The 12,581-nt window shown below is 40.6% G+C and overlaps 1 protein-coding gene across 3 annotated transcripts in view; it reads left to right on the top strand.

Moving 5' to 3' along the window:
- Nucleotides 1-12,581, top strand: part of SPATS2L (spermatogenesis associated serine rich 2 like) — a 77,741-nt gene that overhangs the window by 8,166 nt on the left and 56,994 nt on the right. Inside the window, exon 2 of one of the 3 annotated variants that reach the window (XM_084208897.1) lies at nt 9,700-9,759. The exons of 1 other annotated variant lie outside the window; for it this stretch is intronic. The gene's annotated coding sequence lies outside the window, so the exon portion shown is untranslated. Of the gene's footprint in view, nt 1-9,698; nt 9,760-12,581 lie in introns of those variants that run through there. One more of the 3 variants, XM_084208899.1, reaches the window with a different exon arrangement.

Genomic DNA, 12,581 nt, shown 5'->3' with positions numbered 1-12,581 from the left:
GCTGAGTGTGCTGGTTTTGTTGGATTTTGTCTTTAAACAAATTTGGTACCAGACTCCATAAAAGGCTTTGCCTTTTGCTTTTTTGGTATTTTTTTTTTTTCTGGAAGGGACCTCAGGGACACTTATGTGCTACATTTTTGGACGATTTTGGTTTCCAGTACTGATCACAGAGCTTTGGGAAGGAATCTGCTGTTAATTGAAATGGAAAATACAGCAGATGGACTCCTTAAGAGACAGGCCCATAAATCATTAACTGTCTGTGTTAACACAAAGCTAGAAAGGTATCTCTTCGTGGATTACAGTTTAACACCCCTACCTCCAAAAAACAGCCACAGAAAGTTCCAGCTTAATGTTAGGAAGAACTTCTTAACTGTAGGAGTGACTGTGCACTGGAACAGGCTTCCCAGAGATGTGTTCACTATACCCGGTGATATTCAGGAACTGTGTGGATGCAATCCTGTGCAGTGGGCTCTGGGATGACCCTGCCTGCGCAGGGATGTTCATCCAGTTATCTGCCGTCCCAATCTGTGACTCTGAAAAGATATAATCATCTCACTCTTATTTTGAAAGTTGATAATTCTGCTTTTAATCCTTAGCTTTTACAGTGTGTTGTATTCTTGAACATACTCCAGGAGTTGCTTGTCTGGCTTCTCAAGGTCACTGACTTCGGTAATTCACTTGAAGAAATGTACTTATATCCTAGGGTGACTGAGAAAATTTTAGTATTTAATATATTGGTGAACATGAGGTGGTCAGGCAGTGTGTGTGTTTGAAATCTGCAGCTATAGATGGATGTTGAGGGATTTGCTTACATGTGAAAGCTTCAGTTGTTCATACTGAGAACCAGAGTTATGGGTGATGTTGAGAAGAGCCCCCACCTTGCAGGTCCATCTGTGGAAGCCAGGAGATCTTGGAAACAAGAAAGATAGGTTGTAGTTACTGTGTTCAATTCCCCTCTTCTACTGAAGTGGCAAGTATCTTAGGAAATAAAATGGAAAAATAAATAACATCAACGTACTGTAACTTTGCAAAGCTAAAACATACAGAAGGCTGATAATTCACAAAACAGAGGTGGGGCTAGAGATAGTAGCTTGGCCACGTGGTGTGCATGTAATGTTTTTCATGCAACTTTGTCATTAAATGGGATGTTATTTTTTTAGTGGACCGTAAAATATTCAGACCATGTCCTGTGGGCAAGTGGTTATTACTGGAATAAACTTTACTCTTGATATCTCAGAGGCACTTGGAGCGGAGGTGCCAAGTCATAGATCAGTTGCTGAGTCTCAGTGTCAGCAGTAAATGCATGTTTGTTCCTAGGAAAGTAAATGCAGACATGAATTCAGAGTAAATGATCCAGATAGAAGATGCTATGCCAATGAACTGAGGCAAACTTCCATTTGCTTTATACAAAGAGTTTATCTGAGTTCCCTGAAGGGATTCCAGATTTGCACCAGCACCTACTTGCTTTTATCCAAACTTACTGGCAGAATAGAAAATCACACTGTATTTGTGCTTTATTTTACCCATGTTCCTCCATAACTAAAATACTGACACAGGCATTTCAGCTGAAGCCCAGGCCAAAATAATTTAAATCATCAGGAAACAGTCTAAGTTCCAGCGTGAGAAACTTGCTTAAAACTTTGGGTGTTATTTTGTTATTTGTATGTCATTCCCATGAAGAGGCTGCTTTGACGACCAAATTACTGTTTCATGGAAACCTTCTGTCTCACAGAGCTGTGAGAGCTCTGTGTTTTCCTTTGTGATGTGAAATACCACATGGGAATGAGATCTCATTTGCACTCACGGCTGAGTCTGACCAAGATCCCCTGGGTAATTTTGCTTCTCCTTCCTATTAAAGCTTCAAAAGAGGCTAGAGTTATATTTATGTTTGTTAATTGATTTCATCCTGCATTTTTGTTCATTATGATCCCACTCTTAGAATCTGAATGCGCAAGAGTATTTCTCCATTCTAGGTGGAGAAGCATTAGAGTTTTATATAAGAAGGAATATGTCTAACCTCTGTGCTGTACAAATATTCTTTGTGGTTGTGTTCAGCTCTTGTAGGACTGTCAGGAAGGAGAGAAGTGTGAAGGTGCTTAGGTGATGGCAGTCTGGGAGTTCTTAACCCTCCTACTGTCCACACACCAAGGCCATGACAATGGAGTGAAGTGGAATTGGACTTGTGGATCCATTGCTGCTGCCATGCTGGGCCCGGTGCCATGCTGCATTGTGCTTTCTTTCCGAGCAGGATGCAGTACCTCCACCAGTGGGTGATGCAGAGTGTACATCCCCCTGCTGGGCTCCCTCCTGGTAAAGATTCCCGGGAGGTACTCCGTTCTTTGAACCTCACCCACTTACCCTGTTATGAAGGCACACTCAGCACATGATGTTGTGTTGACAAACTGTTCTACTTTTCACAGTCGTGGTGTGATGTTTTTTCAGAAGCTCAGCAATAGTGGCAGTAGACCAAGTTCCCTGAAGCCCCCTTTTGTCTGTGTCGCAGTGTAACTTTCAGGGGACATCTTTAGATGTAGTCTCTTGGGGCTTTTTGATGATTTTAATACTTATTTATTGTAACCTTTGATATTGGTTGCTGCACAATAATACCCGGTAGCAGCTGGATGTCAGTATGAGGAAAAGTTGAAACCTGATCCACAGGGTTGAGTATTTTAATGCACTCTGTGACTCCCAAAACCTGCATACTGTGTGTCTTAAGCACATGTCTGCTATAGCTGGGCTGTCTTGCTTTTGGTTCTGATCTCGCTGTCTTACCTGTGAGACTAAGGTGCTGTCTGCTGCTGTATGCTGAATGGCAGCATAAACTCAGTATCCACAGCCTTGATGGATCCACCACACATTGGCTGTGTGCAGTAGTCACCCTTTCTCTCCTAAAATAATGCCTCATTCACTTTAAAGCATATGCACTCAGGCATATTTTCTCTACCACTGCTTATTTGAATAGGCAAATAATTTAAACTTTTTTAAAAAGCATCATTTGCATACTTTCCTTTCTCAGAGTATGATTATGTCTTGAAATATTTGTACAAAAATATATAGGTTGACTTTGCTATTGAGAAAAAGTCTACTTTTGTTTTGGAGCAGTTTGAAAAATTGTTTTATAAAATGCTGAATAAAAACCATTTGACAGAGTGAGGGCACAGCTGATTTTGCTAGTGTGCAAAGTAAGAAGTATTGCTTCCTTCAGAAGCTTCTCTCCTTCTTTGGGAGGCTGAAGACTGATTACATGGAGGATGTGCCAGTTTGAAAATAGTGCTGATTGCACTTGCATGGAAAATGAGTTACTTCAGCTGTTGTTCATTGCAGAAGCTGTAAAATGCTTGATTCTTCTGGTGTGCTTTTCTGACCGGAAAATAACATTGCGGATTTTTTTTATTTTTCAATTCAGTTACACTTTTTATCATCAACATTTAGTTGTAAGGATGTGTTCTCTGTAAATGAATACTCATATTTACATGGAGCCACAGTGATATTCCTAATAAATCCATGGATGCTTTTTTTTAATTTCTTGGTAGTTAGGCTGTCTGAGACCCAGAATTCTTGAGTTCCCAAGCCATGGAAAGGGGAAGCTCTCCTGACAGACTGACCTTGCAGAATTGGCAAGTAAAACTCACAGTGGACTCCCAAGTGGCAACAAAATTCATTTCAGAGGGAGGGAGTTTTCACACTGAGGCATGGAGAGTCCACAGATTGTACAGAATATTTTCCTCACTCTTTTTAGAATCTTGTGGCTCCTAGAGTGTACAGAAATGGAGATCCCATAGCTCCTCTAGAAGACATCCTGCCTCATCAGCAATTGTGTTAACTAGGGCTTTCCAGGTTTGTGGTGTTGCTTGGTTACCATAATTCCCACAAGTCTCAAATAAATAAAGTAAAGCAAATGTAAAAAACGAAATCCACCTGGTTTCTATTTATGGGCTAGGCTACTGTACAGTTGCAAACAAAACAGAATTATAAATCCTCTAAAGCTTCTGTAATGGTCATTTTTTTTCCCTCAAGTATTCTACTTGGCTACTCCCAAAGGCTTTCTGTTTGAAATATGTTTTATACTGGACAACTTCTAGGGATTCAGCACAAACTCATCATGTTCAGAAGCTGGAATCTTGACAAATTATGGCTTGTGTCATCAGCCAGTCTCGGTAAGTTCAGCTGGGATACCTTTTCAGGTAGCCTTTATGTGCATCCTTAGATCAGGGCAGGGAAGAGCGTGCAAATCTTAGCTTGGAATATGTTAGGGTGTATTTTCTTTAGTAATGATGATAATGACCTATCATAACCATTTGGCTAAGGATGTCATGTCATTTTTTTAATATTTCCAAATGTAACTTCAGAAGTTCTCACCTGCCCTTAAGGGGAATAATTTTGGCATGTGGGTTCATGTGTTTCAGGGAAGATTCTCATCTTAATTTCAGTCTTAATCTTGACAAAGTACACAGATGCTCTGAGAACTTGATTACATATGTCTCAGTAGCTATTCTGTTGCTGCCCCTGCTTCACCAAAGAGGAATGGAAAGGTATCTTTTTTTTAAATCACTTCCAGGCTGAGATAGATAACAACCCTTAAGACAGTCATTCTATTGCTGTGTAACAAATGAGTTTAAGTTGCTTTTCATGAACTTAACTCCCAAAATAAGGCATTTTTGGGAAATTGGATGAGTTTCTTAGTGGATGAGCTTCTTAGTGAAGAGAGCTTTCCATAAATCTGCTATGTTCATAAGACAGTCTACCTGGTTATGGTACAATTGGTTACAGAAACCCTTCTAGTTTCTGAGAGTGGAGTAAACTAAAATAAATTGAGATATCTGTGAATCAGAGATTGAGGGAAGATAAACACATCCAAGTAAAGCATTCCCAGCTGTGGAAAAAAAAACTATCCCCATCTGTCAGAAGTATGGTATATATTTGAAGCAGACAGCAGTTCTTGTAGGAAGTAGAATTTCTAAGGATTGCTCTATGTTCATTGTCTGAGAATTTGTACTTCACTGAGGCCCAGAACTCAGTCCTCTAACCATTTTGAGCTTCCAGTGGGTCCAGTTCTTCTTAGAGTGGAGAGATTTCTCATCTGGTGAGATGTTGACATTCTCGTGTCATCTGGCTCATCTGTGTGTGTGTTCTGGATCTATTCCGGCTCCAGTGCCATCAGGAGGAATTGGATTAGGCCCATAATGCTTTGAGAGTAAATTGTTGACTGATGTAACATTAGGAGGAGTAAAAGACTGAAATAAAGAGAGATCATTGGTAGGAGAATAAAGGTGCTTGCAGGTATCCTATCATTTGCCCAACTGTGATAGCATTGCCTGACTTGTGTCACTGAACAGAAATCTGGTGTGGGATGAGAGGTGGTCCAGTCCTGAAGCTTTTATTTGGTTGTTCCCCAATCCTACTGTCGACAGATTTTTTTGCTATACAATCTCTGGCAAATACCAGATGAGGATGGTTTTAGACAGCCTTATGCTGCTTTACGATGTTATACACCTTTTGTTGCAGTAAGAAGTGCACGTTGTAAATGTTGATATGAATTGTCCTCTAAAGGCTGAATGTGCTTTGCACTGCATGCCCTGGCCAGGGTTAGAAACTGCAGTGCACAAAATGGAGCATCTTGGGATAAAGGCAGGCAGAATTCAGCTTTGGAAGTTGTTACTGACTGATACTGACAGGATCTTACCAATGTGTTGAAGTGTAGCAGTGGCAGACAAGGAGAAACCCTGATTTGCCACATCAGAACTTGTAAGGGTTGAGAGTAGCTGTCTTAAGGTCTGACTGTCAGAGAAAGTGAGGTTTGCTTTCCATGTGCTAAACAGATACATTGGCAGTTAGGGAAATGTGACTCACTAGCTAGGCAAAAAGCAAAACCCAGAAAAGGGCCAAAAAACCCCAAGTGCCATAATCGTCAGCAAAATCTCACTTTTTTGTGTGTCGACCAGCAGGCTGTAAATAGCCTTTGCAGTCATTCATATCAACATTCAGAAGATCCCCTGCCTTGTGCTGACTTTGTTCTCATCTAGGTGTTCCATCGGTGGCCTCACCAATGAAACATCCCAAAGTAAAAGCTAGCTGTCTATAGTCCAGTGTTTCCTTGTGTTATCACCATTCATCCCAGCTCAATGTGCCTCTGATTCCACTATAAACTTAGCTTCTAATACTTTTTAAAAATAAGCAAAAAACCAACCCAAAACAGAAGACAAACAAGCTATTCTTACTAGACTCTGACAACTTTCTGTTAATTGCAGTGCTGCTATAGTCACTATATACGATATGGGATATATTTAGCACAGTATTTTGCCCGGGTGTGCCTATCCTGTTTGTGTAGGATATTTACTTGGGGATGGAGGGATTGCAGGTTAAGTTTGCTGTTAGGGTCTAGAAGGCTCATGGGTCTACAGTGGAATTAGAATGCAGTGTTAAAAAGTTTTTGAGCTCTTCTGTGTGAAGGGTGTGTTGTGAAATCCTGGGTTAAGGCTGAAGTCAGGGTTGTGCATTAGAAGAAAAGGGGGCAAAGGCCTTGTTTTACCATTCTGAAGAGTAGAAATTCCTGTAGGATGAAGACTCCAATCTTGAGTGTTATATAACTCGTGTTATGCTTTGATTCTGCTGTTTAGGTTCATTAAGGGCCGTGTCACAATGAATAACTGTTGTCATCTAGATTTAAACTTCATGTCTGGTTTTTCTCTTGTCACATATCACATTAATACGAGGACTAGGGAACTCGCAGCTCAAGATGGGGAGGGATTAAAATGCTTGGGTTAATTGTATGTCCTGCAGGGCTGTAGCCCTGTGCTTAGCACTGATTCCTGGCAGGTGTTTGGGCTTATGTTGGTTTTGGTGCAGTTGTTTGTCACTGCGCTCTGGTGGATGTGTGGTTTGGTGATGTGATATCTGAAGCTCTTCTTTTTCCCTCTCATACTCTGCAGTGGAGGACAATATGTTGAAGGTTCTGTGAGGGGGTATCATGTCATCTCCATGCACATGGCCTTCATCAGCCATGGATCTTCCACAGAGGAATATGTGCCAGTGTTTTTCAGCCTGCATTCTAAGGCCTACACAGTGACAGTATGCCTTCCTATTCTGTCATCTTTTTGTTGTTTGAGAATAAAAGTCACTTCAAGAATTGACTTTTCATTATAATGGAAAATTACTTTACATTTGCATGTTAAGCAGCAGTATTATCTGTGATGATACATAAGTCAAATAAGTTCCTTTTAACTGTTGTACTTTTACTTGCAATTTCCTTTCTCCGCCCTTGAGTCATTTTTTCCTGGGTACTGTTTGATAACATGTCATGGACCATTGGGTAAAGACAAAGTGGTGATTTAGGGGAGGTGATCAAACTGTGGAAAGATGTCCTATAGAATTAATTTTTTCAAGGTAATATATCTCATTTGGTCAAATTTGATAGATGTGGTATTGCTTGGAAAGAACAAATCTTTACTGCACGCAGTAAAATGGGGAGGGTTTAGAATTGTGCATATAGTGTGCTGTTAGCTATCTGCTTTGTTACTTTATGGTGATGCAAAAGAAGAACTTCAGACTTCGATTTTTTGCTTACATTCCTTTGTGTTTTAAAATAATTTTTATTAATAGCTCTCAAGGAGCAATAATTATAATTCTAGCTTGAATAATTTCATACCAGTGACCATATTGCTTGACCACATCAATAAATGGGATTCTGACATTATCTGTCACTTTCTTCTTTAAATCTTGTCAAATTCCAAAGGACAAAAATTGTCAAAAAAACTCATGGGAGGAAAAAAAAAAATTTAAGTTATAAAGCTCTTCCCATTTGGCTTTTTTAGGTTTTAGCTTTCCAGTGAAGTTGGAGAGGATTCTCCTGCATAGCCTGGGTTGAAAAAGATCAAAACTGGGGTTTAGGAGGTGGTGTGATGCAGGGAAAAAGAAGAATCACTGGGATGCCTCAGTGCAATAATGTCTATGATCTGATTTGCTGTGTTTGAAGCCTAAAAATACTTCCTGCAAACTACAGGCAGTACTGGAAGGAGTTAAATGTCTGGATGTTGGCATAAGAAGTGCAATAGCTAGTAGGAATGTTTCTGTCTTCTCTGCTTTGATTCAGGTGCTCACTGAACAAAGGGGATGAATTCTCAGTCCTTCCATGTGTCCCTTTGAGGGAAACAGCCAAATCTTGATCCTGGTAGGGCCATCACATAGGCCTCTTCCCCAGTGCTTGCTTGGGGTATTCTGCCCAAAGGCAAGGAATTGGGTACGCCTCCCTCACCAGGTTTCCAGCCTCTCTATTCATCTCATGGATCTGTGCCTGCTGTGTAGATTCCAACACCCAGAAATGCTCTTTAACGTTGACATGTGTGAGTACTTGTATTTCTTCATTGAAGCATCACATTTTAAATTGCTCTATTCATTCTTTTGATTTTGAACATAACTGTGACTCAGCAAGCCATGCAGATATGTGTGCTTAGATTGTAATGGACTTTGGGACATAAACTGTGAGAGTCTTTGTTGTGGGAGTCTTTGCCAGGTGAAGTGCTCCAGGGAACATCTGGCTGTTTTGGATGCAGAAGCAGTTAAGAGCTTTCTGCCTTGCTTTTAATTACATCCTGTGATGCTGACAGGACTTTTGCAGTGTAAAACTCATTTTGGCCTTGGCAAAATATGTAGTTTCAGTAAGGATAAAAGGAATTAAATATGACAGCAGTCACACATTTCTAGTCTGTACGTAGATGTAATATTTTGTAGTACAGAAGGAAAACTTTGTCTGTAAAGACCGTCCAGTCATAGTGGCTTAGTAGAGGCTGATTTCAACAATCAGGATGTTCAGAAACATTGCAATATTCTTTTAGGATTAGCTGAGGGACTGCTAAACAGATCTTATTCCAAAGCAAACAAGGACCAGTGTGCAAGTCACTTAATAGCTGCCAAAGAGGAATAATTTCTATCTGGCATACATGGTAAGCCATAGACCATGACTGCCTTGTCCTCACAACTGCACAAGAGAATACAAAACTTAACTACTTCCCTCCACTGATGAAATTGGGAGATCAGTTTCCATTCATCAGTGTATGGATGTAAATAGGCACTCAGTTTTCCATGTGGTTGTGTGTCTTTAACTTTGGGGACTATTCCTCTGAAATTTATATGTAAATCAGCAAAGACCTTGTATTGCGAGCAAAGTGCTGGTGTCACCCTTTGGGTTTCCCTTTGTTTCATCTGAGTCAGTATTCTTGAGATGGTAATGTTGTTTCTGGAGAACGACCACAGTGAAACTGCACTAGTGCTGCTCAGAGGGGTTGGATGAGTAGCTGCTATGTTACTGTAACTTGCACCTACAGTTCTCTTGCATTAATGATAAAATGGTTTTCATTGCTTGAGTTTATCTTTCTGCACATCCCATGTGCTGGCTAGTTTGAGCTTAAAATACGTGCTTTAAAAATGGATTTGTTTCAATGGAGAATTGTATGTGTGGTCAGGAATGGGACTAACAACGAAGCTTAGGTGGTTGCCTAAGCTTTCATGGCAGTGAAGATAGGCCCTTAGAAAAGGTAAGCCCTGTAAAACAGGTAAGGGCACCCCTACGTGTTGACCACAGCAGAAAGGAATGAGGAATGTTTTTTTCACAAAAGTCTTGTGTAAGAAGACAGTAAAGCCAATTAAGAAAAAATTAATTAAGTACTTGTTTGGGTTTTTTTTAACTTTCAGCTATTTTTGCAGGAGATACAGTCTTTTGGAGAAGACAGAAAATAGGAACAGAAACTGGAGTAAGTTGCAGTGGTAAGATACTTTTTATCTCTTTGCTGAGCTTTTAGATAGTAAGGTTCTTTATTTGCAGATCTGTCAGTGCAAGAGCAAGAAGCCAAGAACTTTTGGGGGCTGCTTTCACCAGAGCAGTGCAGTCTATTTGAACATATTGGAACTTGAATTATATGGAAATCATAGAGGCGCTTGGGTTGGGAGGGACCTTAAATATTGACTTGTTCGGAGCCTCCTGCCATGGCCAGGGACACCCTGCACTAGACCAGGTTGCTGAGAGCCCCATCCAGCCTGGCCATGGGCACTCTCAGGGATGAGGCAGTTTTTTCTCCAGAGTCTGTCATTGACCATTCTGTATAAATTTCTCTCCTTCGTCTTCTTTCTCTCTGTCAGTAAGTTGACCAGCTTATGCTGTATGGTCCTACTGCTTCTCCTCACCATCTCCTCATCTTTTGTAATTGTTTGAATGACTGTGAAGATGTAGCATGATTTGCAACTGACAGTTGTGCTGAACTGGTATTCTGAAGTCATATCATACTAAGTGTAGTCCAAGGTGACATTCAGAGGGTAGTGGGAAATGGTACCATTGTAGTAATTAAAAAAAAAATTATATACGCATGTAGACTACAAAACTGAGAAATGAGGGCTCTGCAATTGCCTAATTTTAGAGGTCCAAACTCCCTGGTTTTTGTCACTTGTTTTGGAGAAAATATTTGTTTGAACATACCAAGTAATTGCTTTTGCCTTTTTCTCCAAAGGACGTAGTTTCTCTGTATCCAGCATGTTAAAAATCATTAGCTAAGTCTGTTCCAAGCCTGAATCTAAAAAGTTTAAAGTTTTAAGGACCTCATCCTTCTGTGTAATTCTAATAGAGATGACCTTTTTTTTTTTTAATGTCTGTAAGGTTCTCTAGTTTCCTTGCAGCTTAGGACACCTGGATTGTGCCCCTTATGAATGGCTTCCTGAGAAATCTTCGCTGAATCACTTAATTCCTCAATTTTAAATCTGTAAGATGGGATAACAATACTCCTGTACTTAGGCATGGGTGTCAGAATGATAAATACAATTATGTATTGAAGTCTCTGAAATGCTCAGGCACTATAATAAATAGATGGAAGGAGAAGTCATTTCATTTGCATATTATTCACTTCATGCACCCTGTTTCTTTGGTGGAGGTAGTTATGCTGTTTCTTAAGGATTTCCTTTTTGCTTCAGACTTTTTACACAGAATTGCCACATGGCAAACTTTCAAAGCTTTTGGTAGTGGAAAGCTCACAGGGAGTGGCTGAATAGAGTCAATCTGGTAGTTGATAATTCAGCATACTGAACTCAGTAGTGGTGAGCTGTGTGACTTCCTCAAAGGAAAGAAGAAAAAGATACGTGCCCAAAGTGGTTCTTAGGCATCTGCTGATCACAAGTGTGGCCAAGTGCATGATGAAATATTGCTTGTCTGGCTCTGAGCTCTGTCTAGTACAAGCAGAGTGACTCATTGGGTCAGTTGCTGACCAGAAGTTGAGCTGTCAGAAACAGATGGGCTGCCTAGAGAACGAGATATCTTGGAAGCATCTCCACCCTTGTCAGCAGTGTTACACAGTACAGGGGTTTCTCAGAAGCAGTGATTTCTGGTCAAGATGCTGGTTTTTCAGCTGCACTTGGTCTTCCACACCAGAATGATGCCTTGTGGCCCTGAGAATAAGGAAACTTGCTGGCTTGTTATCCATATTTGTGAATCCTGTACTTGGAGGGGTAGTAATAGGGAGGTCAGTAAAGATCTTAAACTTGCAAAGGGATTTTTTTTCAGCTCTGAGAGGCCTTCAGGTCACTACTAAAAGATGGCTGTATGTAAATGTTCTTTCTGCAAATGAGGCCAAGATTTTTAATGAACTCCAAAAATCTTTTCCTGTAGTCCCCTCCACTTCTTTACCTCTCAGCAGAATAACAAATGCTTTCTCAGAATGTAGAGTTGGGATGAGGATTATACTCAGCTCAGATATATGGAGTTAAAGTGCCCTACAAGTACCTAGGGAAATAGAGTTTTTGTAGATACTGAATACTGGGGCAAGTTCTACATCAGAATCTGAGGAGAGAGTACACCAGTCTGGGATGGGTTTATAATTTGGCTTGCTGGTGTTGGTTTACCCTGGCCAGCAGCCAAGCACCCACACAGCTCCTAACTCACTCCCTGCAGCCGCTCTCCACAGGGGGATGGAGGAAAAAATAGGGAGAACAAAAGACAACTCCTAAGTTGAGTTAAAAAAAAACATTTAATAGGTGATGAAAAGCTCAGGGAGGGAAAAACAAGCAGAGCAAGGGAGATGGCACACCAGGTGATGGCAGACTCATACCCAGCCAGTCTCCAAACAGCAGCTAAAAAACTTGCTTGAAAACAAAAATATCCTTTTCTTCCTTTATCCCAATTTTTATTTCTTCCCTTGAGGATACATCACATGAAATACCTCTCTGGTCACTCTGAGTCAGCTGCCCCAGCTGTGTTCCATCCCAGCCTCTTGCCCACCCTCAGCCTGGCTCTGGGGGTGTAGTGGGAAACAAAGGTGGCCTTGACACTGTGCAAGCACAGCTCAGCAATAGCCAAAACACTGGTGTGTTGTCAGCAGTGCTGTAGCCACAGAGCCAGAACAGGACACCATATGGGTTGCTGTGGAGAAAGTTAAATCCATCCCACTCAGACCCACCACAACCCCAAATCAAACTACTTTTTTTACTTACTTTTTAATGTAGTATTGAAAAAGGAATTCTCAGAAGAACAAAATCATATTGTAAGATCTTAAGAGCAGGGTATTCTTCATTAAAAATGTTTTTTGTATATGTGCAGATGTGAAATT

The sequence above is a fragment of the Fringilla coelebs genome (genome assembly GCF_963513975.1).
Source record: "Fringilla coelebs genome assembly, chromosome: 7".
Lineage (NCBI taxonomy): Eukaryota > Metazoa > Chordata > Aves > Passeriformes > Fringillidae > Fringilla > Fringilla coelebs.
The sequence above is the reverse complement of the archived record's forward strand: the minus strand, read 5'-3'. Positions and strand labels throughout refer to the sequence as shown.